Below are 18,699 nucleotides of genomic sequence, written 5' to 3' on the forward strand. Positions count from 1 at the left end.
GGGGCTGGTAGATTTACAGTTAATCAGAACCTGACATACATTAGACTTATTCAGAAACGCCTGCTGTAATTATCACCATGTTTTTCTTGCCTATCGTATATACTTGCTGATTGGGCCATGTTTCTTGCACCATCTGTTATTGCACAGGGGAGATAAAGGACACTTTCCCAAGTATTTTTTAATGGGAAAATCCATATTTCAGATCAGCATACAAATCAAGATTTCAATGAATATTGTATCACACTTGTTAATACACAATACCTATTTAATGTCTCCACAGCATGGAAGGCTATGCATATATTTTGACTGGCTTTGATGAGCTATTCTGATGTCACAGTAAGACTTCCTGGGTAAAGATGTCGTAGATCTTTCTCAGGAATGACACTGAGGGAAGATTATTGATATGAAGTCTCTCTCTCTCTCTCTCTCTCTGTGTGTATGTGTGTGTGTGTGAAAGAGAGAGAGAGAGAGAGAGAGAGAGAGAGAGAGAGAGAGAGAGAGAGAGAGAATGCCCTAGAGCTGCTGAAGGGGCTCTCAGTTGATGGATGCCAAGAGCCATCCCTTTGAAGTCTGTTCGCATTACAACAATTTGCATCGACCATTTGCAAATGAACTTCAAAGGGGTTTGTTCACAGACAGCTTCCGGGTCATGTGGCCAGCATGACTAAGTCACTTCTGGCAAACCAGAGCAGCGCATGGAAATGCCGCTTACCTTCCCGCCGGAGCGGTACCTATTTATCTACTTGCACTTTGATGTGCTTTCGAACTGCTAGGTTGGCAGGAGCAGGGACCGAGCAACGGGAGCTCACCCCGTCACGGGGATTTGAACCGCCGACCTTCTGATCGGCAAGTCCTAGGCTTTGTGGTTTAACCCACAGCGCCACCCGTGTCCCTTGATGGAGTTGCTAGGAAAGGTCAATAGGAGATCTGGGATGCAGTATCATCAGCTGACCACATCCATCTCTATTTCTCTGTTACCTGTGAGTTGGATTAGACATGATTGTTCTCAGTCAGTGTCTGGATACAGTGATGGGCTGGAAGAAAGTGAATGAGCTGAGAATGAATCCTGTTAAGCTGGAGACTTTGTGAGTGAGTGGTTCCCAGGTCCAGATGTTAGGGAGCTTACCAGTTCTGGACCAGGTTGCTCTCCCTCTGAAGGAGCAGGTATATAGTTGGGGGTGCTAGTAGACTCATCTTTTCCACTGGAAGCCCAGATAGCCTTCATGATATTTGTGCATTATCTACATTATTATTATTATTATTATTATTATTATTATTATTATACAAAAGGGCAGTGAGAATCTTTTGAAAGGCTCAGAATAGCAAATGTAGTTTTGCTTCCCCTCATGCTGCTTTCGAATTATGGAGTGCAACATTCCACCCAAATTCTTGGATGTGCTCAGTTCTATTTGCACTGCTGTTTGAAAGAAGCTACTGAGGAACCTGTGCCACCCTCAAGTTTGCAAGCAATATATTCCACTGAGATTGTACAATAGGAGAACTGTAAAAGGTAAAGGTAAAGGGACCCCTGACCATTAGGTCCAGTCATGACCGACTTTGGGGTTGCGGCGCTCATCTCGCTTTATTGGCCGAGGGAGCCGGCGTACAGCTTCCGGGTCATGTGGCCAGCATGACTAAGCCGCTTCTGGCGAACCAGAGCAGCGCACGGAAACGCTTTTTACCTTTCCCGCTGGAGCAGTACCTATTTATCTACTTGCACTTTGACATGCTTTTGAACTGCTAGGTTGGCAGGAACAGGGACCGAGCAATGGGAGCTCACCCCGTCGCGGGGATTCGAACCGCTGACCTTCTGATCGGCAAGTCCTAGGCTCTGTGGTTTAATCCACAGCGCCACCCGCGTCCCCTGGAGAACTGTAGCATGTCCAAAATTCTCACGCCATTACACTGAAATCTGTTGGTAACAATGTAATAGAACGTCTCAGACACTTCCAGTACGGTTCAAAAAGGAACTACAGAAATAGATTGGCAGCCCATATGGTAAATATTCAAACAATCAAGGAGGGGGCGGGGAGTGAATTCAGACTTCTCAATCTGGACTAAAATATAAAAAAGTGTGATGAACCTATACTTTAACTTCAGGCTTTTTTCCCAACAAGCCAAACATATATGGCCATCTGGATAGCCTGGGAGTCTCTATAATTATATTATGCTTATTCTACCATCTGTGATTTGCTATGTGCCCAGCCCACAGCAGCTAACACTATGTCAAAACAAATCCAATTGTTCTCTTTGGAATACTATAGCTACTTTATGTGGCACATCCATTATTCTATATGTGGAGCTGTGGGGCTATTAACTATAAACTGAAAGATGGTAAGAGATAAATGGCAATAGACTTTCATTAAGAAGCTTTTCCGTAAGTAACCAAACACACACAACAGCAGATGCTTCTGAATGTCATGAGCCTTTAACTATCTCCCAGTGACACATCATAACTAACAACTAGGGGTAGGGATGTGCATATATTTGCTGAATTATGTACATTATCTGGCCATTATGCATAATCTCCAACAAAGAGATTGGGGAATGTGCAGATCTTGACTGCATTTTGTGTATTATACATAATGTCCAACAAGACTTGGGAAGTACCTTCCCCAATAAACCCACAAAGCTGCTAAGCAGCAGATTTGGTCTGCCAAAATTGTCAGCACTGATCATGTATGTATTTCATCACAACCAAGGATTAGGAACTACCTGTACAGCTTCAGCTCATGCACATAGGTGCATTTCAAAGGGGAATTTGCTCACTCCAAAGTGGCAGCAAATCCCTATTTACCGTATTTTTCGCCCTATAAGACGCACCTGACCACAAGACGCACCTAGTTTTTGGAGGAGGAAAACAAGAAAAAAAATATTCTGAATCTCAGAAGCCAGAACAGCAAGAGGGATCACGATGCAGTGAATGAAAGCAACAATCCCTCTTGCTGTTCTGGCTTCTGGGATAGCTGTGCAGCCTGCATTCGCTCCATAAGACGCGCACACATTTCCCCTTACTTTTTAGGAGGGAAAAAGTGAGTCTTATAGAGCAAAAAATACGGTAAGCTGAAACTTCTATTTAAACTAGGCTGCACTCTAGCAATGCTTCAAGAATACGGAGGTTCCATCCTATTTTCATTTGCCTAGAGATTCACATAAATTTACTCTAAGGTTTAGGGCAGGTATCCCCAAACTCAGCCCTCCAGCTGTTTTGGGACTACAATTCCCATCATCCCTGACCACTGGTCCTGTTAGCTAGGGATGATGGGAGATGTAGTCAACAGCAGCTGGAAGGCCAGGTTTGGGGATGCCTGGTTTAGGGTATATAGGCAAGTTATAATATTACTGAGGTGACAAGAGTGATCATTTAGGACAAAACTGAAATAACAGCGCTTCCACTATGTCTGGTTGTTAGGGTTTAATTTGGAGTTCACACTTTTTTACTGCCCCATTGAAAGTGCTTTTTGGTTTTTGCCACTTCTTGTGTTCTCTGGCATTAGAAACAGAAACACCTGGGACACAGAAGTAAGACAGGTCAGTGACTCTAACTCCATTGCTATCAGTTGGTCTGAGTGAGGCTCCTAGAGATTAGGCATATGAGACTTACAATGCAAAGTGAAGGTTAAGTAAAAGCAGTAGCTTCGATAAGATTTGATAAGGTGTGGAGTTACACACACAGAGAATAAGAAAGTAGACTTCAAGTCATGTACTTTAGGGGAGAGATCTAAAATAAGACCATTTTACAATTCGGTAATACTCAAGAGGTGCTTCACCCTCCACAAACATTCTATCTGTTGAACAAATAACTTGATATTCCAATGAATGACTGATCCCATAAATGTCCTTACAAAAGCTTTTAGATCCCTTCAAATCATTAATTGCGTATGAGCAGGTAGACTGTATATGTGCTATAACAATGGAAGCCTCAAAGCATTTTTAACCTAGAGGTGTGTGGGATACCAATTCAAAGGTTTCCTGATCCATAGTGTCAAGATCAATTAAGAGAGAGCTGTTGCCTTTTAACATACTTTAACAGCCTGTAGTAGTCACGAACAGGTGTTTAAAGAGTAGTAAAAGATGCATATTTTTATACCTTGCCCATGGATGAAGCAAACTATACCCCCATGTTGCTTTTCAACATGTGAAGCATTTCCATTCATCCATGCAGAGAAAGGTATGAAGATCACTTGCACATAGTTATGCACAAGTTTGCATTATGATTTTTGTATACCCAGTACACACCAATATCCAGTAGACACTTTCCACCACTTTGCAGAATGTGAGGTGCACATGAGATAGCAATGAGCAGGGCTTATATGTTGCCCCTAGGAATGGAAGCGTCTTCAGTATTGGAAGAGTGAAACATTATAGAATCTGGGAGACAAGCCCTCTCTCTCCTGCACAGACTTCATCCATTCCATTTCACCGTGCAGCACAGCTCCTCTTTCAACACAGGTATTTAACAGGTAGCTTTCTCGACTGGTTATTTATCTTTATGGTATAGCATGGGTGTTTCAGTTTAGTAGATTTTATCTCCCAAACCATCTGGTTGCCTAATGGACAAGATTATTGACATTTAGGAGGGGTGGCTGTAAGAAGCTCTAAGCCCAGAACAGAGTAAATAAATGAACACATAGCTCTCACATAGCTGTGAGAAAGCACCTAGGGATGGAGATATAGATATAGATGATATAGATGATATAGATGATATAGATGATATAGATGATATAGATATATATTCCAGATCAATTAAAGCAGGCAGGACAGTTTATACCTCTGGAAAAACGAAAGTTCCCCAATTTTTATCATTTAAACCTAATTTATATCCAAATATCAGACTCTGAAGAGAAACAACTGAAACCCATGCAGATAGATATACGTAGCTTATGTGTTAATTAGACAATAGCATGGCTCAGAATTTTTCACTAGTGTCTGTACGCCCATCCTTCTTCCTCCCAGGTATCCAGGTGGTTTTTGTTCTATCCTAAATTAAATCCAACTACCTGAGTAAAATTTAATCAAGCCTCTCAAGCCAGGAGTTTGGATTCCTTTCAAGTGAGACTGCTAAAGATTCAAGCGTTATCCACTTTTCACAAGCAGATGAATGAAAACTGATAAAGTCTAATCTACTGCCACCTGGGATTTTCTTCAATCAACAAATGAAGTCCATCTGTATCTCTCCTCCAAATCATAATCTCTGCTAACAATCTCAAGCCTGCTCTGCTTTCTAATTATTTTCCCAACAGCAAAATAAAACTACTAATATGATTGGTCACTCTTTCAGACCTATATGCAGTAAATTAAAGGATGCAGAAAGGCTTTTACTACCCATGTCCCCAAACTGTCAACATCAGAACAAAAAGCCTCCCACCCTCAAGTGCAGGAATATCTTCCAACTTTGTACAGAATCGTTCTGAGGGTTTTAAAAAACAACAACTATCAAGCAGTGTATAAAGTTTATGAAATAAATAAATCTCTATGTCTATCTCTACATATTTACATCTATCTATCTCTATGGCTTTTTTTCAGCCAGAACTCACCAGAGGTTTTTTGACCCATCCAAATGCAGCATTAAGAACTGTCTACAAATGGGGGGGGGGGAATGAAAGCCAGAGCTAGTAAGCACCACTTGAAAGAAGGGGTACCTGTGGGTTTAAATTTACAAATGTTTGCTTATATGTGAACTACGTGTTCATATTTTGATTTTTCACTGCAGGGGAGCTTTACTGGCAAAGAGACATCAATGGTCTTTGGCAACTTACTGAAAAACAAAAAATCAGGCTCTCTTTCTTTATCTTGTTCACTTCTTTTTACATGACATTGAATGTCTGCGGTAGAGCTTTTCTAACAAAAGCCACACTATCTCAATATCAGGCTAATAGCGAGGGTCTTAGCCCTGCCCCCCCCCCAAAAAGAAAAGAAAAGAAAAAGCTAATTGTACTGAGAGTTGGGACTCACAGCTGTCATCTTTTTATCAGGTCATTTTAAAAAAAAGTGCTTATGAAATAAAAAATGCAGAGAAATCTAGTTAAGATTCTCAGAAAGAAAGACACACAAAAAAAGGTGAGAATTAAAAAAACCACGTTTTGAAACCTTTCCACCTTATTCACAGCTGGCTCGGCGGTTTGACACCAGAGCCCACAGGGCACAAGTGTGAAGGCGCAGAAGTGTGAAGGAGACGATAGTTTCATAGCCCTGTTCATTCCCTTGTCACCTTCAGGCATCAACATGACTTTCAGTCCAGAGCTAAGTATCTAGCCTAGCCATGGCCTGGAGCGAGGTTAAAAAAATAATAATGTTGCAATTTCTGCACAGCCCGGTGGCAACCAGCAAAGCCTTTCATTTGGAACATGCAGTCCTGGCAACTGATATAAAGCAATGAAAACCGCTACAAATGCGAGCTGTCGAAGGATGAAGACGAGCAAATATAGGAAGCATCCTAGCAGGGGTTGTGATAGCCAGAGAGCCACCCTTGTCCTGTTAATGCTGCTTTTTGGAATCACTGCCTTTGCGTACTGAAGCATCCCCTTTCCCACGTCCCTGATTAATTGCTCGAAACCGAGGCTCGACTCAAAAAAATATTCCGTATCGGAACGCTGTGTCCCACCGACTAAACAAAGCAGAGATCAAAAGAGCACATCCAGATCATCCAAATTGCCAAAGGCTTTAAAGATTAGAGTGACAAAAAGTGTCACTGCATCGCATCCATGCACTACATCCTTTGTGAAATCAGAAAGTTATATTCAGTACTTTTCTTCTAGGAAAAAGGACCTGGGCCTGTGTACCCTTGAGTACCCCCAGAAAAAAACACATGCATTGGTTATATAATGATGGCATCTTTTTCAAAGTCAGGTGTGGGTTTCCATGAGAAATGCTGGAAATTCTTGAGGTCATCCCTGATGCTGAGCCCAATTTGGTTGTGCCTTTACAAAGTAGCTGTTGGGTTGAAATAAACGACAGACGAGTGACAAGTGTCATACGGGAGGCAGCTCTCGAGCATGTCTCAGAGAGTCCCTTTTATTGAATATTACAGCATTGCCACGTATGTGCTTGTTGCTGATTGGTTAACACAAATCATATGCAAGGGTTGCATATAAGCATCAATCACCAATAGATTAAAGGTTGGGAAAGAGAACACACATAAGCAGTACTGATCAAGGCACAGCTGCTGGACAAGGTTGGTGAATCTCAGAGTTGGATCAGGTCATTTGAGGATCAAAGAATTTTTTAAAAGCCTCTCTGCCCTCACTTGCCAGTGTTGGGTTCTGATCCAGACAGCTTGGTGTGTCCAACTTTTCTCACTGTGAATATCTATGGGCAGGAGGCTACTGCCACCCTGCCAATGTGTTCTAGCACTGTTTGGCAAAGCTTTTTACACCTCCTCCAAAAAAAGCCATCTAATGGCATGCAGCTACAGGCACCATCCAACTCCCATCAGTTGCTCTTTTCCCGCTTGTACTTGTTCTTCCCCAAAGTATTCCGGCTATTCCCCTCTTATATCTTCCCTCAGGGAGGGGGGGGAATCCTCTTCTGAAAGCTTCACATCTGCTCTGCTCAAAATATAATATTCCTAAAGGCTCAACTAATCCATGACATATGGCAGTCCCCAAATGATCAATATGCATAAGGTATGCTCTGAGCCTTGTTTTCTCAGAGTATTTAATATAAAATCAACTGTGATCAAGAAAAAAACCTGTCAGATCCATTTAGGTCCAAAGTGTGTGTATTCTCATTAAAACAAAACAAAACAACAACACTTGAAGATCATTCTAAACGTTGCTGGGCCATTTATGGCTTCCAAAGGAGTAGACAAATACTCATTAAGCAATCAGTTTGCCCACACAGGAAGACTATGGGTGTATGAAACAGCTGCTCCATGCATGGAAACCCACACAGGATGTTGCTATGCAGGCAAAGACAGCACACTGAAAATTGGCTTTGTAGGGCAGTGTTGAATTCTGTGGCTAGAGGCCAACCCAAACAAACAAACGCACCTATATTGCTATTGAATCATGTATATGTTGCCTGGGCCATCCACTGGTTCTGAGAACACTGACTCAAAGACTTCATTGGAGGGGGTTTGAATGAATTCTTCAAAATTGTGATGGATGGGACAGGAAAAGGAGGGACCACCATCAATTTTTAAGGGGCTTATTAAAAAAAATAAATGTTCAGGGTGAATTCCTTTCCTTTTCTATTTCTGCTTTGCCACCATTGGAAGTAGCAGAAGTGTTCCTATGAATCATCTATACAGAGGAACCTACCCATGTAGCCTCCTCATTCATTTTAGTACCACTCAAACAGTGGTTTGCTCGAACAATAAATGGCACACACACACGCAGTATCAAACAATAAAATTGAAAAATTACAATGTCAAATAAAACGGAATAGTAAAGCATAGCAGCACATTTCAAAAACATCTCCAGAGCAAGGGACCCCCTCCCCCAATCTTGCCAAGACACAACCTGACTCACAGTATGCAACACCTACCCCACTAACACATACACACCATGGGATTGTTTGCTCATCAGGTGCAAGCAGGAGTTTCAGCAGTAGCCCTTGGCTCACCCTTTCAGAGTTGGCCATTATAAGATTCCAGAATAATAATCCATTCTTTACAAAGGCAGCATAAGGGAGGTCCACATTCCTTCTTACGTCTACCACAACCACTTTCCCTACTACAGGACTTAATCAGATAGTACCCTCTGCTTATCCAATCTCTCTCATCCCATGCTACTCCCATTTCTCACACACATGCACCAAAACAGATAGCACTCTGTCCACCCAATCGCTCGAATATATTTCACTCCCCAAACCACTAATCACCAATCACTCCACCTACTCTGCTAAAATATACTGCAAAAATCACTCACTGACAGAACCATATACAGTAACATAACAAAGTGCTATGCCTCAGTCACACAGATGTAGAGTCCTAGACAGCAATCTCACTCACTCACTCACTCACTCACTCAGATTCTCTCACACCCAAGACTCTTAACCCTCCCTGACAACTGCTCCCCCCTCTCTCCCTCTAAGGACTGCCCTTAGACATTTCTAACACACACCACAGGCACTCCACACACAAAAATAGCCATTAGCAAAATACACCATAATACAGTGACCCCAGTAACTAGCCATATGTGCCAGGAAATGCCTCAGGGAACATATAGGTTTTCATAATGCATCAGAAACGTATTTCTAAGAAAAGGTTGTTACACATACTTTAGTTCTATTTTAAACCTTTCTTGCATTCACATGCCCTCTTATGACAAATGCATTTCTTTTCTGAAATTTCTCTCCACGTCTCTGTCTTCTCCGTAATGTCTCCTTGGCTCCCACTGCTCATCTTAAAAATCTAACAGCTTGAGGGTTCTGACTGAAACATTAGATTAAATAAATCTATGCTGGTGTTTGTTTTGCCTATCATTTTTATTTACTTATGCCTATACATAAACAATATATCAGTCAGTCGGTGTGTGTGACACAGTGGTGTGGCACAACCATTCTGCTCGGTATCAGTGACTCTCCCTAGACATTAATGGCTTCACTCTAAGGTCCAGTTGCTCACAGCCTGACAGGACTGAAAATGAAAGCTTTCCATAACAAATGAAAGTGCTTAAAGGAAGGACATTTTTACACTTAGAAAGAAAACTGTTTTAAGTCTTCTTTAGGGGTGTTTATAGCTGCTGATGCGTCGTCTTCTTGGTACTAAAAAGGAGGACAAATGGAAACTCTTGAAATCAATAGCACTTAACTTCCAGGCTACTCTATTTATGATAGGGGTGATAAGACACTTGGGTTTTCAACACCTAAGACTCTTCACAAGATTGATTGATCTTGGATCACTTGTGAGGGATGTCTCGCTCAAGGGCAGCAACCACACCAGGGGCATCAGGAGTTCCAGCTAATTTGAATATACCTACTTTGCAGTCTTTATTCCATTTCCAAGATCCATGTTTTCCAACGGCTACAAAAATTAGGATTGGTTAGATTCCCAGCTGAGGCAGGGAAGAGCATTAACATAACATGAAGAGCACATTGACAGCAAAGTCACCCATGTCCATCATTTGACTTTAAATGTTCCAACCAAACCAGGGGCATGGTGCAGGTTTCCTATGTACTTTGGGGGGAAAGTGTCGGCCTAGCCAGGGATCCTCATACTGGTGTCCTGCCTCTGTGCTTCTAGAGCAAAGTGTGCTTATGTAAGTCTTGATCCACAGGCCCAAAGGAGGGACTTGCATGAGTCATTTGGTGCAGGGATACCAAAGGAGGAAGTGAGAAATGGCAGGATGGCCAGTTCTAGTGCTTTATTAAAGAAAGGTATAAACTTACAACACAGCAGCAGAGCCCTGCTGCCTTCACAGGGTCAGGATAGATGCTGAAGCAGTAAGTAGTTACAGGTAGGTAGCCGTGTTGGTTTGCCATAGTTGAAACAAAATGAAAAAATTCCTTCCAGTAGCACCTTAGAGACCAGCTAAGTTTGTTATTGGTATGGGGTTCCGTGTGCATGCTGAAGCAGTAAGTAGCAATTATGATTTGTCCGTGAGGTGCTAATATGTTAAGCATTACTTATACACAAAGCAAGCTGTATAAGCTGGCAGCAATTGCCCAATTAACTCAGCCCTGGCTTAGAGGCCCCTTCCCAACTCTCATCTTTCTCTCAGACCAGGGAATAGCTGACAGGCAGCCAGCATGAGGAGCCTCTCCTCTCCCAACTAACTAAACCAAAACGAGGGCTTCAAAGCTTCAAAGCATATAAATATATATATATATGAGCTTATTTTTGCAGAAACTAACAAGTATCTTGACTACCAAAATGGCGCTCACAGGCCTTCTGGTACACTTTCACTGTTTAGTTCTACACATTGCAAAACTCTAAGTTCATTTCTTGATGCTTGGGAGGAACTGACTTGTTTTCTTAGTCGTCCCCCTCCCCCATCATATTATTTTATTATCTTCTTAATTATGCTGTTTTAAAACTGCATTTTACATTCGTCTTCCTTTAGTAATGTTTTCTTTTGAAATGTTTAAGATAAATTTTTTTTTGTTAACTTTTGTGCGTTAAAAGTGCATTCTGCAATTGATTTCCTTTGCAATGTGTTATTCTGAACATCTTAAGGTAATATTTTAGCTTCCTGTTAATTACGTTGCTTTGAAGGCATGCTTTATCTTTGACTACCTTCGGTAATGTTTATTCTGGTTTGTTTGATGTTTTAATGTGTTGTACCTTTAAACCACTTTGAGATTTTTTTACTTAAAAATATAAAGCCGTATAGAAATGAAATGAACGAATAATAATAATAATAATAATAATAATAGTCTAGAAAGCACTTTCTCCCTAAAAATAAACAATTGTATAAAACAGAAGTCTCAGGATATTCAGTACCTGATAGCAGAATTTGCATTTATGTGGCTCATCTGTAAACATTAAGATTGCCACTATTAGCCAGGAAATAAACACAGTAAAAAAAGATAGTTCAGCACATTGGACAGCTCTCAGGACTATTACCAGTCATTGGCTGCTTCTGATGGGGGAGAGGGGAGAGATTTTGGTCTTATTTTCGCATCTAAAGACCAGCTGAATGCTAGATTCAGCATCTAATCCTCTCACTGAATATTAAGAAAATTTTATACTATGAATTGTATATTATTCCATTTTCTATTGGTGTGGAAATGAACAGAGTTGGTCACTGAACCGTCACTAAAAATAGAGAGTGAGAATTATCACTGGGACTTTAGGGCTGTGCACATCTCTTGTAAATATCTGGTATGAGCACCGTCTAAGGCTTATCCTCTTCAGCTTAAGAAATCTGACCTGGCCACTGAAGGAGGTTGTCTGGCTGCAATTTTGATGGAAACAACTGCTTTGTTTGTTGGTTTCAATCAATACAATCCCTTAGTGCAAATTCCCAAGTTAAGCCTCAGGTTTCTAAGCTGATGGGAGCAAGCTAATAACTTTTAGTTCAATGTATCTCTTGGGGCACAGACACAAAAAAAGAAGACTTAAAAGACATTTTGAAGTAATTTGGAACAACGACATAAAGAAAAACCCTCCACTGTCTTAGCCAATGCAAACTTTTTAAAATGTTGAAAATGTGCGTCTTCTAACTTGCAGGAGAGATTTGTCAAACTAAGTTTAGATCTGCTGTTCTAATCTCTATATCAGGCATAGGCAAACTTGGCCCTCCAGATGTTTTGAGACTACAACTCCCATCATCCCTGACCACTGGTCCTGTTAACTAGTGATTATGGGAGTTGTAGTCCCAAAACATCTGGAGGGCCGAGTTTGCCTATGCCTGCTCTATATGATACCATGAGGGCTTTCTTTCAGCAGGAACTCACCAGAACTCAGTTCTGGCAACTTTCAAGTGGGCATCCTTGCCATTATAAGAGAAAGAAAGGAGGCATTCATGGTGAGTTCTGGCACCCCTTTTTTCTAGAAAAATAGCACTGGATGCCATCCTATATATGTGTCTAGGATGAATCACATTGCATCTAATGAGACTTACTCCCAAGTAAACGGATATAGGATGGCAACCTGGTGATGACAAGCAACAGTTCACAAGTCCTACCCAGCTTCACCCCAGGCAGCCTTGCAAACCTTCAAAGACCATCAAAAGGCTCCACCACACGGCCATTGTGAGAGGGGCTACACAATAGATCTTAACTATTTCAGAAAAACCCCACCTTCATGGTGGTGGTGGGAACTGGGAAACCCTGATTCTTCTCATCACCCTGAAAGAAAAAGTAAGCCCCTGTGCAAGCTTTGTTGCTGAAGTACCCCTCCTATCAGCCCCCACAATGGCCAGGGATGATAGGATTTGTAATTCAGCAACATGGGGAGGCAAAGGTTCTCCCTACCTGCCCTATACTACAATATACTGCTACATGTTTTAACATTGCCTTTTGGAACTTGGAAAGAAGCCCACATCTTGATAACATTAATAGCAACCGATACGGATGACACTTTTGGAATATTTTATGAGCTTCGGGGACAGTGCAGCTGGTCTCTCTGGCACATGTATTACTTTTGGACTAGCTTCATTGCACATTGTTTTTACTGCCTTTAAAACTTTTTGCATTCCCCAGCCCCCAGGAGAATTAATCAGCCTCCCTTGGCCTCTCCCAAAATTCCTGCCTTGAGTCATTGGTGATGTTTGCAGTTAAAACATGCATGCAGCCTTCCCTGTCACCACCAGCACAAGCACAAATTAGCATGTGGTCCTTTTCCATCTAGTTTGCAAAGCTGCTATGTGTTTCAACTGCACAGCTGAGGGTGGACCAGCAGATGCCCACAGAAACACCCACTGCTTCAAATAAGCTCTGCGTGATCACATTATACACCCTTCATCCATTATACTCTGTTGAGAGTTTCATATGGTTCCCCAGGTTGATTTTTGCAGGGAGAAGTAGTGGAATAAACTTGTATAGCTACATCTAAGCTTATGCAGCTCAGTAATACCATGTGATCACTGCTACTTTGATTTATCAAAACACTATTTTTTAAAAAGAGGCTGTGCAGACTTAGTACACTTTCTTTAAAAAAGAAAAAAGCAGTGACCCCAGGGGCTGAATTTGGGACACGGCGCAATTTAAAAAGCCCACAGCTATTAATTGTGTAGCCATTTCAGAAGAAATAATAATAATAATAATAAATTGACAACGGTGGCTTTTTTTTTAAAAAAAGGGGGGGTGGAAATAGGTAACATTTCACAAAAGCAGACCAGAGCCCCAATATCATATATTCCCCAGTAGTTTCTGACAACAGAACTAATTCACCATATCTTTGGAGTGAATAATTGGCAAAGAAATTGAAATGCTCAACACACCAGGCTGTGTGTGTGTGTGTGCGCGTGCGTGCGTGCGTGCGTGCACATTGAGTGGGAGAGATTTGGTGGAGCCATCTCTCTGTTTGGCTCTGTCAGCTGAGCTGGCCTCCTACTTGCCCCCAAACGTACCCTTAGACTGCAGTCCTGAACCTTTTTATTTGCAAGTAAGCCTCACTGAATTCAGTAGGGCTTACATCTGAGTAGAGTTGTATAGGACTGCACTGTTAGATTCTTAGCTGGAAATTGGCTGAAAGACTTGGGTGAACATTTTTGCTTGCTGCAAAGAGCACACAGGTGATTCTTTGGATGCCACTACAAAGGGCAGGGGGATCCCTCTCGATGCTGGAGTGATTTGCAGATAGGAATCTCACTCTTGAGCACTGCTTTCAACCAGTTGATTTACAAGGCTGAAGATGATAATCTTCAAATTGACCAGAGAGGGTAGAGCAATTGGGCTGCACATCACATCCTTTGAATGAGCAAAGCCATGTGCCATGCAATCGCTCCCTTTGCCATCAATTGGCCAGCATTTTTCTGGCTTAGAAGAGAAGCAATGAGGCCCTAGTTGGTTAGGATGCATCATATTCATGCTGTGTTCCCTAATTGATGGGGATCACATCATGGAGGAGGAAGTAGCAACCAAGGACAACAGTGGCTGTGAAAATGTCAAATAATAATCCCACAAAAGTTAAAAAGAAGGGGGGTTTAGAGGAACTATTTTGCCTTCCTGGAAAGGACAGTGTTCCCTCTGAATACATTTGCAAGTAAACATTTGGTGCAATCCTGTTCTTAGCCATGTTAACTTAGGAACACAATGAGAACATCTTTAAATTAATTCTGAGGAAGTAACAGAAGACAGGTGAACAGTGGAAATAGCTTGTCGTCAAGATGCAGTGTGCATGCTAATTAATTTTCCACTCCTCAGATCATTCATCTTCAAATAAGACAAAAAAGAGCTAACAGTCTGCCCTGGGATGAATCATGCTAGGTGGGACAGATGTGGTTACCAGAGGACACCTGTGGTCAAAAGTGACTCATCTCCAGTAAATGGCAACTTTTAAACTTTGTGAGAATATAATTTGTTGTTTAGCAACAAGATGGGTTTCTGTCAATAACCACATCCAGCATCATCAAAATGATCATAGATCTTCTATGAAAGTGGCTTGATTTATTAAAGTATGTGGGTGGTGCTGTGGGTTAAACCACAGAGCCTAGGGCTTGCTGATCAGAAGGTCGGCAGTTTGAATCCCCACGATGGGGTGAGCTCCCATTGCTCGGTCCCTGCTCCTGCCCACCTAGCAGTTCGAAAGCACACCAGTGCAAGTAGATAAATAGATACCGCTCTGGCGGGAAGGTAAACAGCATTTCCGTGTGCTGCTCTGGTTCGCCAGAAGCAGCTTAGTCATGCTAGCCACATGACCCGGAAGCTGCATGCCGGCTCCCTCGGCCAATAAAGCAAGATGAGTGCCGCAACCCCCGAGTCGGCCATGACTGGACCTAATGGTCAGGGGTCCCTTTACCTTTTATATCACTTTTCACAAAATGTATGAATATTTAAAACAACAAAGCTACATAAGAAATATGGATACATCATATAGCAAACCAATAATAATTAAAACAAAAATCAGGTGAGGTGGAGATCAAGATATTTGGCCAGGGTAAGTAGGGAAAAAACTGTTTTAGCAGGACTTACTTCTGAGTAAATATGCATAGGATTGTACTGTTACTTGCAACAAGCTCATTCAGATCTTCTTAAATGTAAGCTGAAGAGGCAATTCATAAAATGCTTTCTGGTACTTATTCTCTCTCCACTCGTGCAAGTCTGCTTACAGGAGCAGTGGAACACGAGCGATCTGGGAACTCATTCATTGTGGCAAATGTGACTTCAGGGACGTTTCGTTGTTTCCTTGATCACAGGATTTGCTGCAACTGAGTTCCCAGTTCACACGATACATTGCTCAGGGGAGTAGACCCAGTTGAATGAGAAAGGCAGAGAGAGGAATAAAATGTGTGAGTCAGTTCTGGCCCATAGATAAAAACAAGGAAGCAAGAACCACAACTGGCCGGTATTTCTGTTTTCCACTCTGCTTGTAATGAGTAACATCATTCCTATGGATCCAAAACTGCTAAAAAGCCTGGGAGATAAAAGAAAAGTATTTTCCTAGAGCTGAGAAAAATTGTAGTGTGGGCATCAGGCAAGTTTCCCTGGGGAGAGCATTCGAAAGGCAATGTACCCTGATAAATAAAGGACACAAAGAATCAAAGGAGGAATGGAAGATTTAGGAAGGAATACATGGCACAATAGGACTTTCAAACTCCTTTGTCTATTACCAGACACAAGATGGAGGGAACACCTGGTGAGATTTTTTTTAAAAGAGATTGTGCTAAAAACAGATAAAAGGGTTCTGTTAAATGTGCAATTAATATGCTGAACTTATTGAAATAAAATGAGGTTAGTAATGATAAAATAGTGTTTAAACAGATGAGACACCAACATGAGACGATCCCTTGTTGTTAGGTTGCTTTTTCAAAGAAAAATCACAGAAACATAAGGAGGAAGCATATTGTGAAATCATTCTGACAGTTAAATCATCTGCATGCTTGGGAGAGCTCCCTAAAGCTGTCAGTAGTATTTACTCCCAGGTAAAGTGTGTGTAAGGCTGCAGCCTGAGGGTGGCAGTTTGAGGTTGCATAGCACAAATGCAGCTATTATACATTAGACTGCATTTTATTGCACTCTCAAAATACTTCCGTATGGAATACCAAGTTTGCATTTGCTCACTCTGTAAGGTGCACACTGATAGTTTATAAATCGACAACAGCCCAGTAGAAGTTTACAACCACAGCCAGTCTCAATATTGCACTGTTACAGAGTCCTTTCATGAACTGTGTGCTAAACCACAGTAAATCAATCTATTGTTTTCTACTGGAAAGCTTGAAAGATAGATGCAGAATTACCTGGTGACCTGTTTAGGACTACAGTTTCCATCAGCACTAGCAAGTGCAGTCAAGGGCCAGGAGTGGTAATCCAACAACATCTGGAGGGCACAACGTTGGCTATTCCTGTCGTACAGGAAAAGTTTGTGGCACAAATAAAACATTGATAGGCTCCCCCTCCTCTTCAGAGCTGTTTACTAGAGACTTCAGATGCTGTTTACTGGAGACTTGAGACCCCGTGTCAACCTTCTCCATAGCTTTGGGGAGCTCTCATTATGCAAAAAGAAAATTGCCATTCAGAGGGCTTTCTGAATGCGCTTTGTATTGTGATGCTTTTATAATACACAGAGGTACCATTCTTTGTATGCCCATGTACTTTTAATAAGAACACACAGTCTCTCTCCTTTTCTCTTGCCTTTTGTATATGTGGCAGAGACATAAAATACCCGAGTTACCTTTGATTTTCCTCCTGTTTTCACTAAAGCGATGGTTGGCAGCCAATTACCATCATTTAAATACTTAGCTGAATATAATTTTCAGTCTGGAAATATTTAGCCCGCTAGTGTGAGGTTTCTGTCAGGTCAGCTGCTCAGTTACAAATAGTCTTTGGAGTTTCTGCTGATAGTTTCACAGCAGTCTTGAACTGAGCACTGAATGTTCTTGGTTTTGTGGGGTGGTCAAGAGAGAGATAGAGGAGCCCTTCAAGAAGAAGAAGAAACCAGCTGTAGTCAGGGGATATAATAACATAGGAAGAGGGCCCTTCGAGTCCAACACCCCCCCCCCATGGTGGTCAACCAGATGCCACTAGGAAACCAACCAACCAGCAGGATTTTAGCATAAGAACATTCTCCCCTCCAGTGGTTTTCAGCAACTGGTATTCAGAAGCATTGATGCCTCCAACCATGAAGGCAAAGCATACCCATCATGGCTAAGAGCCATCAATAGTCTTCTCCTCCATGGATCTGTCTAATCTTATGAAGCTATCTGCCTTGGTGACCATCACTGCCTCCCATGCAATCAGGTTTCATAGTTTTAACTATGAGCTGCATGAAGAACTGCTTTCTTTTATCTATCCTGAATCTTCCAACACTTAGCTTCATTAGATGTCTACAAGACCAGAGCTATACCACCACTCTAGCTGCTTCTCCTGGCTCAGGACACGGTCTGTTATATCCCATGGTGAGCTAGAATAGCAGGCTTTTCACGGCTGCCTGCTTCAAGGATTTTACATTTTCATACTGGTTCTTCACATGAACTTTGAAAACCACAAAACTGAATGTTGGTAGAGATTCTGGTACTTGCATTCGCCGACCGCACATAATGGGCACAATCCTCTAGGAAGTTCATCTCCACAAGCCCCATTGAAATGAATGGGAGATGCATAAGAGCGTGAAGGAGCTGGGTTGAAGAACCTGTCATGGAATCAGGCCCATGTTGATACCCAGTTGGGAGTGCAATGGAAGTATCAATGGAAACGTCTTGGGAGAAGCATCCCAAGATATACATAAATGCAAACAAAAACCAAGCCAAGTAAGCCGCATTGCACATGGTGGTTCCGCATGAGTCCCTGGCAACAATGTGGTTCAGCAGAGGACCAATGTGTACCAGAGCACCTGGATAGCTTGAAATAACTCATATGATACTCCAAGTTAGAGATACATGGACTTCTGCAATCCGTTAGACAAGCTCCTTTGCACAAAGCATATTGAAACAAGATGGGGGTGCTAAGGAATGTTGAACACTGCATTACAGCTTGAAAAAAAATACTGTCACGTTGCAAATGATCTTCCTGCAATTATTTTTCATGCATCTTACCCAGGCAAATCTCTCACATGAGAAAGAGATAGGATAAACAAATTGTCACACAAACATCTGAAGCACTGTTAAGCAGATTTGGATAATACTTGTATTATCCTGGAGCTGATCTGACATG

The 18,699-nt window shown here is 41.8% G+C and overlaps 1 protein-coding gene and 1 long non-coding RNA gene across 4 annotated transcripts in view; one reads left to right on the forward strand and one right to left on the reverse strand.

The window, feature by feature from the left end:
• The window catches only part of GABRG3 (gamma-aminobutyric acid type A receptor subunit gamma3), a 286,521-nt gene that overhangs the window by 93,006 nt on the left and 174,816 nt on the right, over nucleotides 1-18,699 (reverse strand). The window lies entirely within an intron of this gene.
• Nucleotides 1,956-5,435, forward strand: LOC310676415. The gene is made up of 3 exons (XR_014510552.1): nucleotides 1,956-1,998; nucleotides 4,327-4,452; nucleotides 4,957-5,435. It is a non-coding gene; the product is annotated as an uncharacterized lncRNA (long non-coding RNA).

Source organism: Podarcis tiliguerta (genome assembly GCF_965153285.1).
Source record: "Podarcis tiliguerta genome assembly, chromosome: 4".
In the NCBI taxonomy this organism is placed as follows: domain Eukaryota; kingdom Metazoa; phylum Chordata; class Lepidosauria; order Squamata; family Lacertidae; genus Podarcis; species Podarcis tiliguerta.